Below are 24,361 nucleotides of genomic sequence, written 5' to 3' on the forward strand. Positions count from 1 at the left end.
TCCCGCAAGGCCAGTTCAAGCTCGTCCCAAAGTGCCTTATGTTCTTGAGACTCCGGCTAGGTGTCTTCCTCAGGAAGCTGGAAGACTAAGGGCAGACCATCGTGATGCGGCATGGCGTATGTTTAGGTCAGGCTGGTTGGAGGTAGACGACAGGAGAATCGGAGAGGAAGAGAGAAGATTGTAGCGATACCGGGTAGTGCGGGGTTGATTTTAAATTGCGGTGCCGGCGACATTAAAAGTGGGAGCAGTTGGGATGAAGGTGGGCGGCGGAGCCTGGTCAAAGGGCTCGCCTCCCAGTGAGCCTGCATAGCGGTCTGCTCGCGCGCCTCCCTTTCAGCCGGCGCAGCGGTCTGCTCGCACGCCTCCCGTCGACTCACACGCTTGCTCGGCCGCCACCTGCCGATGAGAAGCGGGACTCGTGGCGGCACGTAAACGCCCACAGTTTCAATAGTGAAAGCGTTCGCCTTAACGTGACAGGTCTTTGTTCCAAAATACCTTGGCTCTTCATTTGTGCAACTTGTCATAAGAAGCTTGTCTCAAATTAAAGAAAAAAAATACAAAGTAATATTTGTGCCATATCACGTGACCATGCTCAGTTTCAAGAATTTATGGTCACTTTTGGATTTTCTGAAATTTAAGATCCAGGATTCGAAACAATATCATAACCTGCATCATGCAATAAATTTTCCAGCCATACATCTGTCCTGTTGTATTTCTTAAGAAAGGATTTGTTTAAACATTTTGCTTAGTTAGACTTCAGACAAGTTATATATGCAGAGCAAAAGGATAATCCCTCCGTACCAGTGCATTGCCTGATATATTAACTCAAGTACTAGGCACGAACAAACAGGCTCAATTCTGTGCTCATCCTGGTGTAGTAGTAGTACTACTACTACTAGGCAATGCAGTTGATGGGTGACCTTGGCGAGCGGCGATCGAGGGAATTGAACCGTGCTCGGCACGGTAGGTAACATTGTCTAGTTACTTTTTTTTGAACACAACATTGTCTAGTTACTAAAGCATCCCTCCGTTGTTCATCGGTAGTCATTATGGACCAGGGACATGAGGGGAATTTCCTAGGGCTGGAATTCTGGCCGCCAGATATTTCGACTCGAAACGCGGAGGCTCAACTGGTTGGGGTTGCCTAATGTGCGTGCCACGCATGCCACCAGAAGGACACGAGCCCGTTTTTTTTTGGATCAACACGAGCCAAGGTCTGGCTGGTACGCCGTTGGGTCCTACCATTAGAGAATAAAAAAGGAACCTTTTAAGTTGCCGAACGAATCTATGTGTATTACAATGCCCGTATTTTCCTTGCAAATACTAATCTCAACGTGGTAATTGATTTATGACGAGTTGTTGAATTAGAGTGAGTTTGTGATATAGTGATCTCAACGTGGATTTCACATTTCATGGTACCCCTGCTAAGTTTTTCAATGCAAATAACACCCACACACGAACACAACAACAATCCAATAAGTATAGTGCATCTATTTTTCCAAACCATGCATGTATGACACGAATTCAAAAATACTCCTTCTGTTCCTAAATATTAGTCTTTTAGAGATTTCAACAAGCGACTACATACGGAGCAAAATGAGTGAATCTACACTCTAAAATATGTCTATATACATCCGTATGTGCCAGTCCACTTGAAACCTCTAAAAAGACTAATATTTAGGAATGAAGGGAGTAAAATGTAAGACATGCATGGTCCTCAATTCAATATTTAAAACGAACATGAAACTGAAACATGAATATTAAGTCTAGTACTGTAGTACATGCAAATGTTGTGTTTAATTAGGCGGAGCTATGATTGTCGGGGGTCACCCCCTCGACCTTAGATAAAATTGTGAAGCTCTGTTTAGGGTTGTTTAGATTATATTTGTCCCCACCCTCCCAACCACCGATTGGTTGTGCACCCCCACCCCTCCTCCCCGGGAGACTATCATGTGCCCCCATACCTTAGATGCTATATGCCGATACGAGTTGCTTGGAGCTTGTAGATCTGAGATATAGCATCTCACATGATGTCTTAATATTTTTACAGGAAACCTTGATGAGTTTGAGAATTGCACACAATTTGTACAAAAACTACTCAGATGCCCTTGGATCCCATATCCAACGACCTCGATGCTAGTATCACTGTAGCATCTAAGATGAAGGAGGACATCATATTCTCCTGTATGTAAGAATATCATGTGCTTCCAAACCTTAGATGCTTTGGTGATACAAGCTCTTAGGAGCTGTTGGATTTGTGACCCAACGCCACCTCGGTGGTTCGAATGGCTTTTTGCAGAAAAGCCCCCAAAGAGTTCGGCCACTGCTTACAAGCACAAAGACTGCTCAGATGCCATTGGATCTCAGATCAAACGACCTCGAAGCTCGTATCACCGTAGCATCTAAGATGAAGGAGGACATCGTATTCTCCTGTATGTAAGAATATCATGTGCTACCACACCTTAGATGCTTTGGTGATCCAAGCTCTTCGCAGCCGTTGGATTTGTGACCCAACGCCTCCTCGGTGGTTCGAATGGTTTTTTGCAGAAAAGCCCCCAAAGAGTTCGGCCACTACTTACAAGCACAAAGACTGCTCAGATGCCATTGGATCTCAGACCAAACAACCTCGAAGCTCGTATCACCGTAGCATCCAAGCTGCGAGAGCACCTTATGTTTTCTCGCATGGGAGAATATGAGGTGCTCCCGCATTGTAGATTCTATGGTGATACGAGTACACGGAGATCTAACGGCCCACGGTAGGAGGTTTGAATGTTTTTGCAATATACGGCTAAGAGAGTTTGGGAATTGCGCAGAAAGTACAAGTACAACGCATGTGCCATCTGATCACTGATCATATGACCTAGATGCTCATATCACCGTAGCGGGTAATTAAGCTATGGGGAGCACCTAATATGAGCAACGGGGAGCCGTTGGATCCAAGATGCAGCGGCACACACGAGGCCTGAATGTTTTATTTGCAAAAAAACCTTTGGAGAGTTTGGAAATTGCGCATAATTACAAAGACTACTCCCAAGCCATTGGATCTCACTTCCAACGGTGTAAAAACTCGTATCACCATAGCATATAAGCTGCGGGGTGGATGTGATATTCTATGCCGCTGTCATTTTTGTTCGTAAACTTGCAAAATACGTGTAACTTGTGCCGTTACTTGTCTAACCGCGCAAAGTGTTTGTTAAAAAAACATCCTACACTGAAATATCGGAACAACACACGGGAGTCCCACTTGTCATTAATCAAATTTGGACCTAAAACTAACAAATCTGAAAGACGAGATTCGAACTGGCAACCTGGACTACAAAGCGTAAGTCGATAGCCTGAAACAACAATGGTTGTTGGCTTTGTCCCATAACTTGATTTTATACAGTATTACGTTGAGTAGAGTAGAGGGAGTGCCTCGTCTACACGTGCATGACCGTTGACTCACTTATTGGTGGGTCCCAGGTCTGCGATCTCTCTCTTGTCTCCATCGTCTAACCTTTGCACGGGCACACACGAAGAGCGGCACTAGCTTGCCGTGGTGTTATTACAACTAAAAAAAGCTTGGAAAATAGAAGAATCGCCTAGAACAAGAGACGTTGTGGCTGGTCGAGACGGAGCTAACCACACCTATCCTCCGTGCCATGTTAGCATGATGAAGCTGTGTGGCTAGTGGGGTCTTTTCGACCGACTGGCTGGGTCCCGATGTCGAACCATAGGTACTACGTCTGATATAGTAAATTTTTACACGCACATTTTTCCTCCGTGCCGAGACATGGCGCACCCTACCGCGCAGTTTCGGGGTCCTCCCGGGTGGTGCACGCATATATTCTTCCTGACGTGGGACGCCCTACCGCGCGTTTTCGCCGAAGCAAGTAAATAAATGAGTCGTCAAATCACGAAAGACCACTTTTCCTGCCGAGTACATCAGTGAAGCACGGTGACTAGCTAGTTGGGCTAGTTCGACCGATTAGCTAGGCCGCCGCCACATTTGTTTTTTCACCCCTTTTTTATCTACTTGCCGGCAGGTAAATTTAAACATCCACCGCGGCGTTGCTCTGGTGTTCGAGTGCGGCAGGATTTTTATATTTTTGATTGACAGGAGCAGGCGCGGCAGGATTTTTTATTTTTTGATTGACGAGAGCAGGCACGGCAGCAATTAGTCACGATGACTCCGCCAATAAAACCAGCTGCTCCCTGATGTGAGAAGTTATCGACTGGTGTTTTACCATGGTGAAAACCAAAAGATTCCCCGCTCCTCGGCTGGCTCCCTACGCCTTCCCGTATATTGCATTGCCTTTCAGCCGTTTCGCCCCCTGCATCACCAACGTCGTGCGTCTTGAGAAGCAGAGGGACTTCGGTGGTGTTTAGGCGCCCTCTGTATGGGCATGTCCATGACGCGGCGCAACATGACCGTTGGATCAAACTCAGACGGTGCAGATCAGTCACTGTAGCACAAAGCGTGTGGGTGTGTTTGGTTGCATTCTCATCTCAATATAGTGTGTAAGTCACCTTACGAAAACCAAATAATCCCAAAACACTTAGGCAGGGTACATTAACTCCCTCCGCGTTTCTTGTTTTGTGACATATCAACCAATAAGAGACGTGGGCCGTTCATGCTTTCAATGACTTGAGACTAATAAACATGACATGCAGTGGTTAGTTCATTGCATGCAATGCTATTAATTAGCAAAAAGGCATTAAGTTTTCTCGTTTTCCTCTCCGCCTTGGTCGCAGTGCACAACGTAAGATGACTTACACACCTAGACGGAGTAGTTGTTTCCTCTTCGTGTATTTGTGTTAACCTACTAGTGTGGACTCATGCACCCTTCATGCACTCTGCCAAACACCCAAAAGTGGGTCGAGAAAGAACTTTTGCTCCCATCCCGTGCACCCTTCATACACCCTGCCTAACACTATTCGTGCTTCATATGGTTCATGTTTCGTGGAGTACTGTAGCACCGTACTCTCCGTGCGATGTAGACCTAGTTCTGTTAACATTGATCTCACCGTTCATTCTCGACCGGACAATCGAGAAAGCGGTACTATGTTACTACATTACTGTTCATATAGTTGACATGCGCACAACATCATTTGTCGTCGTCATATCTTACTACACTAGCAACAAGATTATGTAGTACCAACGTATGAACCACTTCACATGCCTAGTAGTAGGAGCACTGTGTATGTTCAAGTGGCTGTCGTGTTTCACACTCCTCCGTCGTAAGAGTGGAAACGCTTGCTGTAATCATTTTTTTCTTCAGAAAAATAGTGGACACGCTCTACCGTGCGGATCCTCCTCCAGCCATGCACTAAACTACTCACTTTCGCTGACGTGTGGGACAACTAGCATCGGGGTCCACTAGCCATGCACTAAATTACTCTGTAGTAGAGTGACGGTAGACTACCCCGATCGAAGCGCCGTGGTAATGCCCAATGAGCTGTCAAATCATAAAACCCCCTCCTTTCCAGCAGTAAGTTGGACGGACGAAGCAACCATCATTTCGGTCTTCTCTCTCAGCTTCCTCTCTACCCAACCCTCGCTTATCCCTCATCTTGCTCCTCATTTCTTAAAGAAAACCCCGACCTGCTTCTGCCATTGTTCTTCTCTCCCAAAGAAGGAAAGGTGAGCGCATCAATGGTGTTGATTCTGGCCAAGCCCCGGTCTTGCAACCCCGAGACTGATCCTATAACTCCCTCTCTTTTCTTCTTTTGGGTTTGTGATTATGGTTTCTTTTCTTTTATTTCTATTTGACAGTTTCTTGATGGACGCTGGAGCACCGGCCGAAGTGATGTCTATGGCTCTGGCCAAAACCGTCGAGGCTCATGGTACGAAGAAGCGCAAGCACCCCGCCGAGACTACCGCAGACAAGCTCAAAGCCATCACCCTGTCCAAGCCCCCCTCTCCAGGATCCCTCATTAAGCAAGTCCAGGTAATATCTCTTCTTGACGATCTTTTTCTCGATCTTGATCGTGTTTTTTCATCTAACACGCAGTACTAGTACTAGTAGTACAACTTTCTGGGTGATCTTGCATGCGATTTTTGTGTGCCAAATGACGGTTCTAAATTCCTCTTTTGACCAAAACATGCAAGAGGTTGACACTGATTTCTTATAGATTACTTTCAACTACTCCCTATGTCCCAAATTGCTTGTCTTAGATTTGTCTTGATACTGATGTATCTAATACTAAAATGTGACTTGATACATCCGTATCTACACAAATCTAAGACAAGAATTTTGGGATGGAGGGAGTACTTTATGAACATCAATGCTACCTTTGAAGAGGGCATATTTGCCTCAGTAACTTGTGTTATGGATATTGCAAGTAATCCCTCTGCTCTCATGCCTTTGAAGACATGTTCTAGTGTCTTTGTTCACTCGTTTCTGTGCGTATATGTAGTCATATATGGAGTATAATATCGAAAATCATCTTATATTTCTGAACGGAGGTAGTAATAAAATATGGTTTATGTTTGAATTAGAACCAGGTCCGTGGCGGAGATGAAGTTCTCAAAGTCATGCCGTGTGAACTGGAAGACCTGAGGATGAGTTCTACTGCTAAACTATCCAGCTGCTGTGTCCTTGTCGCCACGTGTCCTGAACTAGTGTTTTCCTGTAGCATTGTTGTCAGGCGTGTTCTCGAGTCTGTACTTGACCACAACAATTTCCTAGTTGTGCCTTCGATTACGAATAGTGTGGTTCTTGTAAAGCTTCCCAACAAATCTGATGCGGCCTGTCTTCATGATCATGTTTATGAGTGGAAAAACCACTCTGTTAGGTTCTCCAAGGTTGACAAGATGGTGATGGTGCATGTAGACATCTCTCACGAAGTCCATGGCCTAGTCAGTTATGCGGGGTTCATCCCGTAGGTCGGTGGCAAGAATAGTCTGCAGAGTTTAATTAGTGCAACTTTGCTTGTCTGTAGTAAGTACTATTGTTCAGTACTTGATTTGTGTTTGTGAACCATGTATTGTTTATTAGTACTGCCGCTTTTGTTGTGTGGTCAGTCCTGAGAACGGTCTATGTTAATGTCTGTCCACTCAGTTCAGTCTGTATATTTTGAAGTATCCAGATCATCTTTTTTGTGAGGACGGTTTATCAATTATGGTTACACTCCAATATCTGTATGCATTGCAGGGTTTATCGCACCCACCAGGATTTCGAGTCCCATGGATGTTCGGTCCATACGATTTGTCACGACCTTTGGACTGTCCTGCTTGTGGGAGTAGGCGGGGCCCCTGCATGCCACCCGTAGTTGGACGATCAATCTTCTGTTTAGTACTTCAACATAGTGATTTCCTGGTAAGGATTCACTCGTGTCACATCAAGTAAATCTTATCGATTTACTGTCTAAATCTTATTGATTTAATGTCATGTTTTCTTTCTTTTCCTGCAATTTTACGATGCAGGTGTTGCCATGTGACATTCATCATAGAATAAACCGTTTGGTTTGCTCTACGATGGCTATTTTTGCAAGTTTCATTTCTTATGTCGTCTCAGTAACGAAGGCACTGTCCATCACTTATATTACTGGAAAAAATTGGATCAGTCTGTTGTCTGAGTACAAGCTGAATCCCTATGATGAACTGCAGTTTGGTTTAACAAAAACGCCACAATTAGTCCTTCTCGCGTTTAAAAGAAATGAAGAAAAAAACTGGATCATGGTCAGGAAGCCTACTCAAGTTAGAAAGCTGATCATACCAGACCAGACACGATCGCCGCTGTCTCGCACATCGGTACCACCTTCGGCAACGGATCGAGCACCGGCAGTTTCTCTAGCACTGACAGCGGCAACAGCTCAGTCTAATCCAGCTGAGGATTGGGCACCGACCGCGTCAGCGGATCAGGCTGATCTACCGGAGGATCGGGCATCGACACCGGCACCTGCTCTGACACCGTCACTAGCTCTACAAGGAGCACCATCTCTGGCAGCAGCAGCGGCTTCGGCACCTGCACCAACACTTGCACTTGCATCTGCTCCGGACCATGCAGCGGCAACCGAACGAGCAGTTGCACTGGCAACAGACTGGGCTGCAGTTCGCACTTCATATACCAAAGTCCTTATAAAAACCGACATGTCCACCTTCTTGGTAAGCATTGGCTGCCCAAGTGTTTCGTTCTTTTTTATTTCCATGTTGTTTCGCATGATTCACTGTGTTGATCTAACTATTTGGGTATGTCTTCTTGTTTGCAAACAGAGAATTCCTAGAGCAACGAGGGAGTCGTTCAACAATTCGGGCGACATCAGCCAAGTTTCTCTTACCATCCGCAGCCTTGGTGTGAATGAACCTGCTCAATATACCGTAAGTACAATGGATGGTCGCATGATGATTGATGCTAAAGGATGGTCAAGGTTCAAATCTAAATCATATCTTGCGGTAGGGGATGATGTCAAAATCGAACTTTCTCGGCAAGGAGAGCTGGTCCAAATCAACTTTGAAATTCTTCAGTACTGCCGAACTGATCTATCCGCCGAGAGATTTTGATGTAATACTCTGGCATGGTGAAACAAGTGTCCTGTGTGTATAAGCAGTACGACAGTATCATTGATAGAATTGCAACTCTGATTGCTGGTTAGGAACTGTCATTTAATTTCATTCAACCAGCTGCGGTGCTTTATTCAATTTTGTGTATTTTCCTTGCGACAGCATCTAAAACCAGCGCCGTACCGACCGCTTGCAATATGAAAAGCGCTGAGGTAGAACACATGGGCCCCCAAACATGCAGGCCCACCGGCCTATGGCCCAAAGTCCAGAACCATGAGCCTGTCTGAGTATTTCTCGGCTGAACCCCCATAATGCCCGTGCGTTGCACGTAACATCAAGATGCATTTGTATGAGTATTCTATCTTGTGAGGGAAAAGGATGAATGAGGGAAGGCCTTATTTGCAAATGCGGAGAGGTGTGTGGGTACCTTTTTTGCAAAATTGCCATAGTTTCCTTCCTATCCGTCAGATATAAATCAGACGACCTATATTGCAGGATGACAGGCACACCATCATCACCAACTCGTCTATACCATGTTAAAAAACTCTGTTTTTTATAAATATATATGTTATATATATTCCCCTTGATTTTTCCTATGTATAAAGTTGTGATATAAAAGATCTTTATATTTCTTTACAGAGGGAATATCTCTCTGTTAAAAATATATTTATGCGTAATAACTAGTTACTCCTATCTTTCTACTTCCTTGGGCTGATATGTGGGGCATCCGACAACGGGGTCCACATGCCATATGCACCAAATTAGAGTGCACAACTGCACGGTAGACACACCCCGGTCGTAGCGCCGCATTAATGCCCAATGAGCCGTCAAATCACAAAAACCCCCACCTTTCCAGCTTTAGCAGTAAGCTGGACGGACGAAGCGGCAATATTTCACTCGGCCTGAATCCTTTCTCCCTTGTCTGCTTGTTCAGAGAAAACCCCCGCTCGGCGATTGCATAGGGTTTTCTCATGGAGAACCTGGTATGAATTCTTCATCCATCCCCGATAAATCCAAGTTCCTTGGTCGCGGGTACTCCTAGGATGGCAGCCGCCGCCGTTGACGCATTTTTCTTCCTACTGAATCTAGTGTGTTTCATTTGCAGTGGCCAAAGTGCGAGGACCCTACAGGTTTCTGCGCCCTCGGTGAGACACCACACTTGTTCCTTCTCATCCTAACACAGGATTTTAAAACGCGCACAGTATGTTCCTAGAATCCTCTTCTCTATCCAGGAGGGTGGGTTTTTTTGAACATGATGTCGACTAATTTGGAAATTTGGATTGCTATATTTGGATAAAAGGTACTAGTACCATGGTCAACACTGACGTGAAGGAGGAAAGTATTTCTAGATTTGGATATAGGGAATACATTGTGTTCTCATATTATTTTTCCTGCATTGCATTCCTTGCTCTGCCAGAACACATGTACTCAAGATGCTCGGCCTTGCCATAACTGAATACACCAGTTTAATGGTAACAATGAAGACAAGCCACAAATATAAGTTTCGAGTTGGGTTCATGAACCAAGAAGATCGCTGCTTTTTTTATGGCCGAACTTGGATAAACTTTCTCAAGTGTTACAGACTGAAAGTTGGCGCACAAATGTTGATGGAAATAGCAGAACCTGGTCTCATCTTCATTGTGATCTTCCACCCCGATGTCATTCCAATTGTTCATCCATGTTAGTTTTGTATCTGGTTCTTGCTTGTTGCCTCGATTACTTCTTAATCCACCTATTCTGTCTAACTGATCACAATTTAACTTTAGAAGTAGCAACGAATCTCTCACGAAGATGCTACTTCTAACTAATATTTTCTTATAATTGGTGGCACGTGTAGGTTTTTTTCAGAGTTAAGCAGGCTGCTCGTTTGTTATTCTGTAACAACTCGGCTGTTACTGATGGCACTGAAGTTGACTGGGACGACATCCACAAGTTCCTACACTTTATTGATCGTCTTGAGGTCCTTGTGGGGCGTTTCAATGGTGGAAGGCCACGTGGGATCTGTGTGCCACTGCTGCACTCGTTGAACAGGTCCAACTGTGTCGAGAAACTTATGGTACGATCTATTTTCTGTTACATATGTTGTTCATAAACTATTGCTTATACACAGTTTTACAGCTGTGATCTTCTTGAAACAGAAACTGCCCAGTTCTATTATTCCTATACAGATGCCTGACCATGGTCGGGTCAGACTTGCGCTTGGTCACAACATGATGTTTATGTCGACCTACTTCATTCCCCTTGGAGGTGAAAAGATACTTATTCATGGGTGGTCTCAAATAATGAAGGCCCATCCATCTTGGAGAATAGGACAGAAGATTATGTTCCTGCTTTTCCATGGATCTAAAGCGAATATTCTGTTTATTGACCACATTGCGAGATGAAGCCGCTTTCAGAAGGTTGTGGATGCGCGGGGTGGCGCCTGGGCCTTGTCCTGGGGCTTGGCGGCCTCACCCTTGGTTAACTGTAGGCAAAGTAGCACTGTTCGAGGCGTGCTTTGTACGGTTGAACCTGTATAAGTACTCATACTTCTTTCAGCTATGGTTGTTAAGTGCCCCTGCTGGTTTCAGTTAAGGTTGTTAAGAACTCCTGCTGCTTTTACAGTCTATCGTGTTTTTTCAGTCCTGTCTTCCTCCAGCCGCCAAAACCAAACCAGCGCCAGCGGGGCCTCCTGCTTCCGCCTCCCACGGCTGGCTGCGCCTCAGCGCACGCATCGCCGCCCCACCGTCTCCTAAATAATTAACGCCGACGTCCGAGGCCTCGTCGTCGTCCTCCGCGCGCTTTGGTGCGCTCGCCGCGGCGCCGCCCTCTCGCGTTATCAACATGGTCGACAAACAACAGGAATCGGCAGAAGTACGTGGAGAGGATGACATTAGGGCCCACCATGTCAGCGTATGGAAAAATAAAATGCTTCCTCCTAGTGTTTTCCTGACATCTGGGACCCACGACATTGTGAGCATATATAGTCAATAGACAAGAGAACAATACAAGATCGGCTGACACCTGGGACGTAGCAGCTCGAGCAGTATTTTTTTTGTTATTGTTGAGACGGAGCAGGGTTTGAACTGGGCTGTGGCCCGTCTAGCCCAGGTTTATATTTTATGCTCACCATGTGACCAGCCCAGCTATTTTTTCTTTGTGAAAATGAGCCCAGTTTATTTTTTCTGAAGAATACCCAATCCAGACCTACTTATTTTTCTACGCCCTGATGGGTTGCAACTCTTTCAAGACGCCTGCAAATCTTGAAAGTAATATGAAATGAGTTGTAAATATAAAAACAGATGACAAATTGGCAATTACTTTATAATTTCTGATTTTTTTTCACATTTTCAGATTCCTATTTCACTGGGTATTAACCTAATTTAAATATATCTTCAAAGTACTTTAAATCTGGCTCAACATTTCGGTATTAAAAATAGTTTGGAACCCACAGAAATATGCGAAATTGGCCCTGACCAACCAAAAAAATGGACTGCAATAAATTGCATAAGAAGTCGCAATGAGCTATATATAAATTATTAAAAAAAATAGGGAATGGTCTGACTTATGGGCCTATTAAGTTGACACGTATGCAAGATTTTTTAGTTATTATATACGACAACAAATGATTCTAGAAGACGTAACCGTTGGATGTCAATCCAATGGCCGTCGTGTTTCTTCAATCTCTGATCTTCCTGCTACAGCCGCCAAATCTAGCGCCGGCGGGACCGCTTGCTCCCGCCTCCCGTGCAGGCCTCACCACCCCCTACTACTCCCACCGCTGGCCAGGGCATCCCTCTACTCACCCACACCCCCTGTTATTCTGCGGCAATGGCATTCTCACACCGCAGCCGAACCAGTGAACCCTCGTACTCGTCTCCGCGTCGTCCCCTTCCTAGGCCTCGCCGTCGTCCACTGCCCTAGTGCTCTCGGCGCGGCGTGTTCAACGTGGTCAAGCAAATACTTCCATCGGAAGAGCACTGTCGTGGAGAGGCTGACAGCTGGGTCCACGACGGCCGCAAGGAAGTGCCTCCTTATTATGCGGAAAATAATTATTACTCCACCTGACAGCAGGGACCCACCGGACGGGCAACTGTATTTGGCGAAAAAACCGTTTCCCCCTGACTGCTGGGACCTACCAGCTACATCTTCACACGCAAGGAAGTGTGTCCGGGCAAAAAAAAATGATTCACCCCCTGACTGGTGGGACCCACCAGCTACATCTTCGCACGCAAGGAAGTGCCTGACGGTCGGGACCCACCTGGTTGAAACGTATGTAGCGTTGTCATTCTGGTCGCGAACATGTATGTACATACTGGTCGATGTAGAGGCGCGCACGTGTCGTAGTAGACGCGCGCACGTAGCATGTACACGTACGTACAACGGCCAGTGTGCAAGAAAGAAAATACGGCCACGTACGTACATACGGGCAGGGTCTCGAACGCCTACTCGCGCATACGTACAGCCAGGGCTCGTGTACATGGCTGGGTCGGAACGGAGAAACAGCGTCGTCGTCGTGTTCATGCGGAGCCAACCGGCTGGGTCGGAACGGAATGCGTCGTCGTGTTCATCGGGAGGGCTTGGACGGAACAGCCGATGGAAACGAGGCCTGGCGTACCGCAGAATGGAGGAAACGGCCTTGTGTTCGACCGGCCACGTTCGAAACGGGATCTGGTTCATCGGGAGGGGTCTGGCATACCGCAAAACGGAGGAAACGGACCTCCTACGGTCGAAACGGGGGTCCTATTGATCGGGAGGGGTGTGGCGTACCGCAAAACGGAGGAAACGGACTTGTGTTGGAGCGCTACGGTCGAAACGGGGGTCATGTTCATCGGGAGGGGTGTGGCGTACCTCAAAATGGGACTCCACGGGATACTGTTCATCTCCACCGTCGACCCCTCCAGCCTCCACGGGCTACTGTTCATCCACCGTCGACCTCCTCCAGTCTCCACCTACGACTGTTCATCCACGGGCTCCTGTTCATCAAGCCTCCACCACGCGCTACTCCACCGGCTACTGTTCAACCAGGCCTCTCCACGGGCTCCTATTCAACCACCCCTCCACGGGCTACTGTTCATCCAGCCCTCCACCGTCTACTGTTCATCCTGCCCTCCATGGGGTGGTCCTGTTCATCCTGCCCTCCACGGGGTCCTGTTCACCCAGCCCTAACCGGCTCGATCGATCGGGGTCCTGTTCATCCAGAGGCAACACCACGGGGTCCTGTTCATCCACCCCCACCGGGAACTGTTCATCCAACCCCCCCGGAACGCTCACTGTTCATCCAGAGGCAGCATCGATCGGCTTCAGTTAGTAGCAGTAGCGAAGGAATCGCTCGATGGGTTCAGTTAATAGCCATCGATCGATCGCTCGGGTTCAGTAACGCGTAGCCTGCAGTGCAATCGCTCGGGTTCAGTTAGAGTCCAACGCCTCGCTCGGGTTCAGTTAGAGCCCAACGCCTCGCACACACACGCGTACGTATGAGAGAAACGTGCATCGCTCGGCCCCCGACCACCCACCGTAACAGGGGACTCCCCGATATTTTCCGCGCCCTTGCTTCTACCATGGTTTTTTCTGTCATGGACGGCCCAAAGAATGTCATGCAACTGCGTCTCCGGCCCGCCCAGGACGAATAGCCCATTTTCTGTCATGATTTTTTTTTCATAGAAGTAGGACCCCACCACATCTATGATGATACTGGGTTTTGTCACAATTGTTGTCATAGAAGTGTCATAAGTATGACAAAAGACTTTCGTTCGGCCCAAAATGTAAGGATGTGTCTGTTTTTGTAGTGGGGGAGGCCGGCCGGCCCTAGGGGTGCACCCAAGGAGAGGGACTCCTACTAGGACTACTAGTCCTAGTAGGATTCCTCCACAAGGACGAGAGGGGGAAGGAAGGAGAGGGAGAGGGAGTCGGAAAGGGGGCGCCGCCCCCTTCCCTTATCCAATTCGGACTGCTAGGGGGGGTGCGCCCTGCCCTGGCGGCCCTCCTCTCTCTCCAATAGGGCCCATGGCGGCCCATTAGTGTTGGAGATATGCCCTAGACGCAATCATGTATGATGATATTTCTTATGTGTTTATGAATAAAGATAGCCCTTGGACATTATCAATGATGTGTATCAGCAAGTACGTGACTTGTTTGTGGGACTATGCATTGTATGATGACTGTCCTAAAAGGTCCCTAGTCGAAAGGGCTGTGTGGACGCGTAGCCGACTAGACTAGCATATGACACGGTCGATGGCTTGGTCTCACTAGCCATGGAGCATTGGATGCTAACCGGATAATGTGGACTTGGAAAGGCTTGGTCGGATTCGACGTAGTCGGATCCGAGTCGAGATAAGGTCCGAGTCGGACAGACCCAACTATGAGACGCAGCGATATGTCATATGTGAGTCTCTAGTACAGCATACGTTCTATGTCCTAAGACCTAAGCTGACGCATGTACTCGGGATGGTGACAGACTTGCTTTGGGCCGACCAAATGCTACTCCGTGACTGGGTAGTTACAAAGGTAGGTTTCAGGCTTGTCCGGGCCCATGCTGCGAGACATGGTCGAGAAAGATGGGATTTTCCCCTCCAATCAGGAGAGATATACTCTGGGCCCCTCGTGTGATCCGACCAGGATAAGCATGGCCATGCGACAAGGATTATGAGATAATCCGGTTTGTGGTCGGCATCACTGGAACGAGAAAGAGGTCGGGCTAGCACAAGGATGACAGACTCACCTTGAGCCCGACAACATATATCGTGTGGCAAAAGGAATGGAAGTGTGATGTACAGGTTCGCCTAACCAGCTTCATAGTTTACTTGGAGGTCGGCACGCCTTGCTAGAGGCCGCTACCATCCATGCAGTTCGGAGGTGATCCGAACTGCGACCAAGCTGGCATGAACCTAAGGGGTCGCACGCTTAAGGGAAGGAACCTATGAGGTCAGATCCGAGGACACTGGCCGGATGTGATCCGAGCTGTATTCGGATTGTGGCCGAGTAGACTTATGGGCTTTAGGGTCCGTGCGAGGCCCAAGTGTTGAGCCCGCGATGGACGCCTATATAAAGTGGGGTGCGCACACTCATGCGGTTGATCGCTTTGGCGCTGTCACTAGGGTTTGCATGTGTTGCGAATAGACACCACCACTCGCCGCCGGTTGTGTGATCGGACCTAGCAGTCGGCCGCATGACGTTCCTCCTGCACGCGCGGATACCGTTAGAGGTGGTGCACTTGCGCCGCTCCGGCGAACCTGTTCGTGGGATCCGATCGGCTACGTGGGAGACCGCAAAGGAGGAGACGACTCCAGGAATGCGAGGCGACTTCGGGAACGCGCTGCCTCAACTCTACTTCCGCTGCACGGCACTACGCGTCTAGTGGTAACGATCTGTGATCCATCACCCATAGCATGTTCCTGTTGTTCTGCGCGTAGGAAAATTTTGATTTGTAGTCAACGCACCCTACGGTAGAACCCAACAGTGGTATCAGAGCCTCTGCTATAGGGTTTGGTTTCAGATCATATGCATATTAGATATGTGGAGGCGGCAGATGAGATCTGCTGTTGTTTATGAGATCGGCTATGTGCACGGTTGATGTGATCAACTGCACATGGAGATCGTTGAGGCTATGTTTTCTGTCAATCGGGATTGATGAGTCGTGACACGACCTACCCCTACCAGTCGGTTATCCGCCATCGGGGTTAACAGTGAAACGTAAATCCGAATCGGATTCACGATGATCGAGGAGATCGGTCAGATCAGAGAATTCGGCGTGATCGGAGTACAGAGAATCGGGACCGCCATGTGCGTAGCGCCTTGTATTTCGTACACGATCACTCAAACCGATAGAATGCGATTCTATGCATAACTTTATTTTGCAGGGTTTGATGTGAATAGTATGGCTCGTGTGTATGTGATGCATGTGTGTAAATTATACATGGCCCGAGCGTTATGTTTGTCAGCCGGCACGAGCCAAAGTGCTGTCATTATAATGTATAACGACCTGCGTGTCGACTTGTGATTCTCTGTAAAATTCATTACTAGTTGTAGTAGTTGGATTATAGAGATCAGGTTGGTGGCTTGGCGTCCCGGCGTGACAAACAAGATGGAGTTCCTAGATGGTCATTGGAGTCGGAGCCGACCTGGAAGAATATCCATGAATGAGCCATACTATTTCACAATATATGTTTATATGTGATTGTTATAGTTCTTGTTTCCTATGCATGTTAGAATGGTAGAAAGATCCCTCAAGAATATCGAGCGAATTGCCATCCCCGATGTTGCACCTTCACACGTCAAGTACGTCTAGTAGTGGGCTCATAAAATTGGGGTGCTGCTGGGTGTCCTTGAACTGAAGGGTTCGTGTCGGACACGGACATGCACTGCATCAGGTTAACTTGACAAGGCTATCAAAATGGTTTTGGGCCTTGTGGCAAAGAAGGTTGGGAGCCGGGGTATAAGATACCTACCCAACCGACAGGAGTCGTATAGAGATACGATTAGCAAGAATTTGCTTACTGGATAGGCATGTTGTCTAGCAGTGATGCTAAAGCTCACTAGTCACATGTGCTAGTTAGATCCTAAATCACTGAGAGTTTGCGGAGGGATGCCAACTTCAGTGGGAGTATTTCTGTATAAGGCTAGAATTACTCTACATAAACACATTGCTTAGTTATTGCATATTTTCTGTTGTAGATCAATGGCACCACCTGCTCAACCTAACTTTGCATTGAAATCAATTCTGGAAAAGGATAAACTGAATGGAACAAACTTTACCACCTGGTATAGAAATTTGAGAATTGTTCTCAAGCATGATAAAAAGGAACATGTTCTAGAGGATCCACTTCCAGACGAACCTGTCGATAATGCTAGTGCCACAACTAAGAATGCCTACCAAAAACTCGTTGATGAATTAGCGGAGATCAGCTGTCTGATGCTGGCTTGTATGGAGCCCGATTTGCAACAACATTTCGAAAATGTTGAGGCTTACGATATGATCGAGAGTCTCAAGAGCATGTTTCAGACATAGGCTAGGACCGAAAGGTTCAACGTCTGGTGATCCTTGATGGATTGTAAGCTGAAGGAAGGTGATCCACTGAGCCCGCATGTGATCAAGATGATCAGATATGTGCAAGCTTTTGATCGGTTGGGCTTCCCGCTCTTGGATGAGCTGGCTACTGATGCTGTTCTGGGTTCTCTTCTGCCCAGCTATGGGATGTTCATATCGAACTATCATATGTATGGCATGGATAAGAAGCTCACTGAATTGCATGGGATGCTCAAAGTGGCAGAGCAAGATATTAAGGAAGGCACGCATCAAGTGTTGATGGTGCAGAAATCGGCTAAGTTCACGAAGAGGTGGTCAAAGAAGAAGGCTAAGGCAAAGGGCACGGAGACGACAACCTCCGCCGCTGCGCCAAAGTCTGGACCGGACTCGAATACCATTTGATATCATTGCAAGGAGATCGATCACTGGAAGAGGAACTGTAGCAAGTGGCTTGCAGAGCATGGCAAGAAGGCCGGAAATGCTTCTTCAGGCAAAGGTACACTTGTTGCATATGTTATAGACATTTACCTTGCTGACATACCTAGGAGCTCTTGGGTATTTGATACCGGATCAGTTGTTCATATTTCCAACTTGATGCAGGGGCTGGTAAGAACTAGGCATGTGGCACAAGGGGAGATTGACATCAGGGTCGGCAACAAAGCAAGAGTTGCTGCGTTGGAGGTCGGCACGATGCAGCTCCAGCTTCCTTCTGGATTTATTTTGGAATTGAATAATTGTTATTACATTCCTGCACTTAGTCGGAACATTATTTCTACCTCATGCTTGATGATTCAAGGTTATGAATTAAATTTAAAGGACAATGGTTGTTCGTTGTATTTGAATGGTATGTTCCACGGCTATGCACCCATTGTTGATGGGCTATTTATATTAAATTTAGAACAGGAACCGGTCTATAACATGAATGTCAAGAGGCATAATCCTAATGAGATAAATCCGACATACTTCTGGCATTGCCGGCTTGGACACATTAGTCTGAAACGCATGAAGAAGCTCCATGATGATGGGCTCCTAACTTCGTCTGACTTTGAGTCGTTCGAGACATGCGAATCATGCTTGCTAGGCAAGATGACTAAGTCTCCTTTTGCAAAGAGTTGCGAGAGGGCTTCTGAGCTATTTCAGCCTATACACAGTGATGTGTGTGGTCCAATAAGCACAACTGCCAGAGGTGGCTATCAGTACTTTGTGACTTTAACCGACGGCTTTAGTAGATATGGATATATCTATTTGGTGAGACACAAGTCGGAAACTTTTGAAAAGTTCATTTATAAAAGTAAGAGAGTGGGAATAAAATGACTTTCCAAAAAATAAGAAATATTGAGGATTTAATAATAAAAAATCATATTTTATTTTATTTGGTGTTTTGGCTATTTTATTTGAATTTAGAAAAATTGCACGTTTTTCAAATTTCATTTAGGGCCAAGAAAATGTTCAACTAGTCCTCCAAGCCGCCACCCCACTCTTAAATAGCGCCGCCGCCTCCCCCCTCATCCCGCCACCTCGACTCGCCTCGCCTCCCGCGCCGCAGCCGCCGCCGCCGGAGCCCCGCCGCCCCCTCGCCACCCTGCCGGAGCCCCGCCGCCCCCTCGCCACCCTGCCGGAGCCGCCCCGCCCCGCCGGAGCGCCTCGCCGAAGGTACACCGCCGCCCGCCGCCAGTCCGGTTTTTTTAAGAAAAACCCGGTTTGGTTTTTTTGTAAACCCTAGGTTTTTTTAGATCAGATTCGTTTTGTTTCGATTTTCTTATTTAGCGAGCGTTCGCTCGTTCGTTCGTTTTAACGGATGCGTTCTTCGTTTAGTTACAGTTAACGAATGTCCGTTCATTAAACTGTTCGTCAGTTTTCTTTTTCTCGGATTTTCTGCGATTATTCCAGATCGCGATTTCCGATCTGTTTTTCATTTTCGTTTTTCTTTTCGCTCGTTTATCGGAATGAGGCGATTCAAGCGCCTAGAGTTTCGTCTCGAAGCCCTCTTTCCGTTTAACCAACTCAAACAAGTTTTTGCTTTGGTAAAATTTGACTTAGGTCCAGATTAGTAAATGAAGCTTGTTTCCTTCGCCGTTTGATTTTTGTTGCTTCGTTTGATTTGATTCTTTTTGCAAACCGGAGTTCTTAAGTTGAACTTTCTGGTTAAATCTCTTATTTGAGTTTTACCTGTGCATTAGATGAGTCCTTATTTTATGCTTGTTTGTTGCGATAGAGTACCCGGAGTGCGCCGCTTGCTACTTCGAATCGCTAGGTTTCCCGGATCATCAGCAAGGCAAGTAACACTTTGATCATACCTCTTTTACTACCCAGTTTCATTGCATTAGATCAACCCTCAAACATTGCATGATTAGGATCTAATTAAATTGTGGGTTCTGGGAAGTAGATGAGGTAGTACCTATTGCCCTGTTTATTATCAAACCCTTGGGAGTTACTTCAACGTTTGCTTATATTGTTATGCTATGCTAGTAGACGTGGATTGGGTTTGAGCGTTACCATGACAGATGTGAGATTGTTAATTAATGGTTAAACTTAAGGTGGCAACTAAAACACACATCTGGGTGGATTGAGGTACCTGGGTATTCCAGGATTGCCTGTTTTTCTTTTGGACCGCCACCCAGGCTCAAAGGGATCATGAGATTATTCATGCTAGACAGTTCCGTGTGCAGCCACAAGCTATTATGGTCTCTAGCATAGTTGAGTAGGTTGTGTGAGCTCTTGAAGAGGTAGACTAGCAGATGTAGGGGATGTAGGTGGTACTGTCTACCCGGAGTAGAGAGTTAACGCTTCTGAAAGACTGTGTCTCGGTCATCCGTTTCTCAAACACCATGAAGTGCGAGAATCCCAACGGAGGTGATCGAGTCTTGTGGGGAAAAGTGCCCAAACCTCTGTAGAGTGTACAACTAATCATGGTTAGCCGTGTCCCCGATTATGGACAACTTGAGTATCTAGTATCAGGATTTTCATGTGAATCTCATCATGTTACTTTAATTAATTTTGTTGGGTTTTGATGATACTTAATTGGGATTGAGAATGCTGTCAACCATTCTCAATGTTTAACAACCACCATGATAGTTAAATAAAATTTATTCCTTTGCAGTAGGGAAAAATTGGCTTTTCGCAAAACTGTAACCATAGAGCCTTCTACCAGCCATATGTGCATGTAGTATAGCATTATTCTGTTCATTACTCTCTATGTGTTACATTGCCAGCATATTCCATGTGCTGACTCGTTTTCCGGCAGCAACGTTTCATGTTGCAGACTTTCCAGACGACGAGTAAGGTGCCTTAGGTCGTGGTTCTATACTCAGTGATGCCGGTGGAGTTGATGGACTCACTTATCTTCCAAGCCTTCCGCTGTTATCGTTATTAGATGGCCTTAAGCCATATTTGTTGTAATAAGTTCTCTTTTGGAGACATTAGATGTAATAAGTGTGTGATTGCTACTCTGTTATAAATCCTTCGAGTACTGTGCGTGTCAGCATTACTGATCCAGGGATGACACTGATGCACAGAGACTTGACCGTTTGAGGTCTGGTCGCTACAAGATGGTATCAGAGCACACGCGGACTATAGGACACGACCACTAAGCTTAAACCATAGATCACTACTCTCTTCTCATTTTTGACTCCTCTCCATTTTCTACTCTTTTAGAATGGCGGATGCAAGGAACAAGTTCATGCAACCAGATGAGGATGGACCCTTTGGACGCCACTTGAAGGAAGTCACTAGATACCTGAACATCGGAATTCCAAGCTTCACCAGAACCTACAACGCCACACTACCAGAAGAGGAGCGTTGGTTGATTCAAGTTCAAGTACCAAGAAGGACGTTCATGCCCGTCACTGAGCCCATAGAGTTTTCCTTTGATGCACCAACCTGGAGTCTAGGAAGGAGCATGGCAGCCCACATTACCATGGGACGCATTGGAGAAGTTTACCACAAGGAGCTTAAGGATACTATCTACCAGATTTTTGGGCGCCGAGATGAGCAATGGGAGATGATCAGCACCAAGAAGGATAGATCAATTGCAGCTTTCATCCAGGAGTTAAACTAGCACATTCGTCGCCAGGAGAACCAGATGTGTGCAGGCATGACGGATCTGAAGAAGGCATTGACCAAGATCACGGAGCTGGAGGAAGAACTCAAGTCTACACGCGATGGATATGAGGAGGAGATAACTACGTTATTGGAGAAGAATGACGACCTGGTGAAGGAGATCGGAGTATTCATGGGAGACCCAGCACCAGGAGGAGAGGACGATGATTGCACTTGCCCAGATAACGACATCATCGTCGATGACACCGACTCAGACCCCAGTGAAGATGACTTTGTTGATGAAGCTGGAGCAGATATCATGGAGTCTTCGACTGATCAAAATTTCTAGTAGACCACCATATCAGTAGTAGTATACCCCATGTATATAGTATAGTCCGAGCACTTTGTAACGATAGTTAGATCGATTGTATGCCCTTGTTTGAATTGATTGAGTGATATTGTTTGCTTTTGTCTCATGTGCGTATGGGTAGTGTTTTCTCTCTAGACCTCATTCTATTCTTAACTCTCATCTTTTCTAAAACCCTCAGATGCCTCTGAGACGTGACACCGGATTTGCTTTCCCGCCGGAGCTCACCCAGTTGATCCAGCAGCAGAATGCGTTGATGCAGTTACTAGTCCAAAATCAGAATCAGGGGAACAACAACAACCCACCACCTCCACCACCTGTTGATCACTTAACCCGTTTCCTTAGATTGAATCGGCCGGTGTATTCCAGTAGCACCGAGCCGATTGTTGCAGATGATTCGCTCCACAAAGTTGGAAGGGAGTTGACCACTGCAGGATGCACAGACACAGAAAGAGTGCGTTTTGCCGCACATCAGCTTGATGGACCCGCAGCATCATGGTGGGAAAATTACACAGCCACACACCCTATTAACACTGTCACATGGGACCAGTTTCAGCAAGCTTTTCGTACCGCTCATGTTTCAGCAGGAGCTATGGCCATGAAGAAGCGTGAGTTTCGCAACTTACGCCAGGGAGGACGCACTGTAGGCCAGTATGTGGAGGACTTTAGTAAATTAGCACGTTATGCCCCAGATGACGTTGCTACAGATGCAGCCAAGCAGGAGAAGTTTCTGGAAGGACTGAATGATGAGCTGAGCATGCAGTTGATGGTAGCAACCTTCAACAACTACCAGGAGTTGGTAGATAGAGCTCTCATGATTGAAGGAAAGCAGCAGCAGATTGAAAACCATAAGAGGAAGTATGGACAAGGGAAGTACAATTCTGGAGCTCAGTAGAAGCCATGTTTTACCCCGAAATCGGGAGGACCATTTCAGCATACCCATGGAGGAGGTTCGCACAACCATAATGGCCCCAAGAATGGTAATGGGAATGGAGGAAGCAACGGCCAGAACCGTACCAACCCTTCAACCCCAGCTAAGAGAGACCTGAGCCAAGTCACTTGCTTTATGTGTCAGAAGACTGGACATTATGCCAATGACTGTCCTAAAGCCCAGAATGGAAATGGCAATGGAAGCTCTGGGAAGAAGCCGAACCCTTTCAACAAAGGACATGTGAACCATGTTAGCGTGGAGGAGGTTGAAGCTCAGCCAGATGCAGTAATAGGTAAGTTTTTGGTTAAGTCATTTACTGCACTCATTCTTTTTGATACTGGTGCATCGCATTCATACATATCAAGGGGATTTGTGGATAAGTATAAACTGCCAACCCAAGCCCTTAGGTCACCCATGTTAGTAACCTCGCCAGGAGCAGAGTATATGGCTAGTTGATGGTGTGATTGGTTACCATTAAGGATTGGTAACTACGTGTTTCCCTCGGACCTAATTGTATTGGAATCACAAGGATTGGATGTGATATTAGGCATGGATTGGTTATCGAAGTATGGAGGGAACATTGAGTGCGCCAGTAAGTCGATTTTTCTTACCACCCCAGAAGGAAGAAGGATTAAGTATGTATCCCGGCATATGCCGAAGAGGACTCAGGTGAATTCCTTATCAGGAGTTGTACAGGAGGAAGTACCAGTGGTGAAGGATTTTCCTGACGTATTTCCAGAAGAGTTGCCAGGCATGCCACCGGATAGAGACATTGAGTTTTTGATTGAGCTTTTGCTAGGCACAGGGCCAATATCTAAGAGACCGTACAGAATGCCCGCAAAAGATTTGGAGGAGATTAAAAAGTAGATTAAGGAGTTACTGGATAAAGGCTATATTCGCGCAAGTTCTTCACCTTGGGGATCGCCGGTGCTTCTAGTGGAGAAGAAGGATGGATCGTTAAGGATGGTTGTTGATTATCGAGGACTGAATGAAGTGACCATCAAGAACAAGTACCCACTTTCGATGATCAATGATTTGTTTGACCGATTGCAAGGAGCTAAGGTATTTTCCAAGATCGATCTGCGATCGGGATACCATCAGTTAAAGATTCGAGAGGCGGATATACCTAAGACGGCTTTTACCACTAGGTATGGGCTATATGAGTATACCGTTATGTCATTTGGTCTGACTAACGCCCCTGCCTATTTCATGAACCTGATGAACAAAGTGTTTATGGAGTTTTTGGCTAAGTTCGTCATAGTGTTCATTGATGACATTTTGGTCTACTCAAAGAACGAAGAGGAGCATAAGGAGCATTTGCGTTTGGTACTTGAGAAGCTCAGAGAACATCAGTTATACGCCAAGTTCAGCAAATGTGAGTTTTGGCTGAAGGAAGTTGGATTCCTTGGACACGTTATATCCGGAGAAGGAATAGCAGTAGACCCCACCAAAGTTGACACGGTAACAAGCTGGGAATCACCCACGTCAATTGGAGAAATCCGGAGTTTTCTTGGACTCACAGGATACTACCGGAGA

The sequence above is a fragment of the Aegilops tauschii genome, chromosome 1, assembly GCF_002575655.3.
Source record: "Aegilops tauschii subsp. strangulata cultivar AL8/78 chromosome 1, Aet v6.0, whole genome shotgun sequence".
Classification (NCBI taxonomy): domain Eukaryota; kingdom Viridiplantae; phylum Streptophyta; class Magnoliopsida; order Poales; family Poaceae; genus Aegilops; species Aegilops tauschii.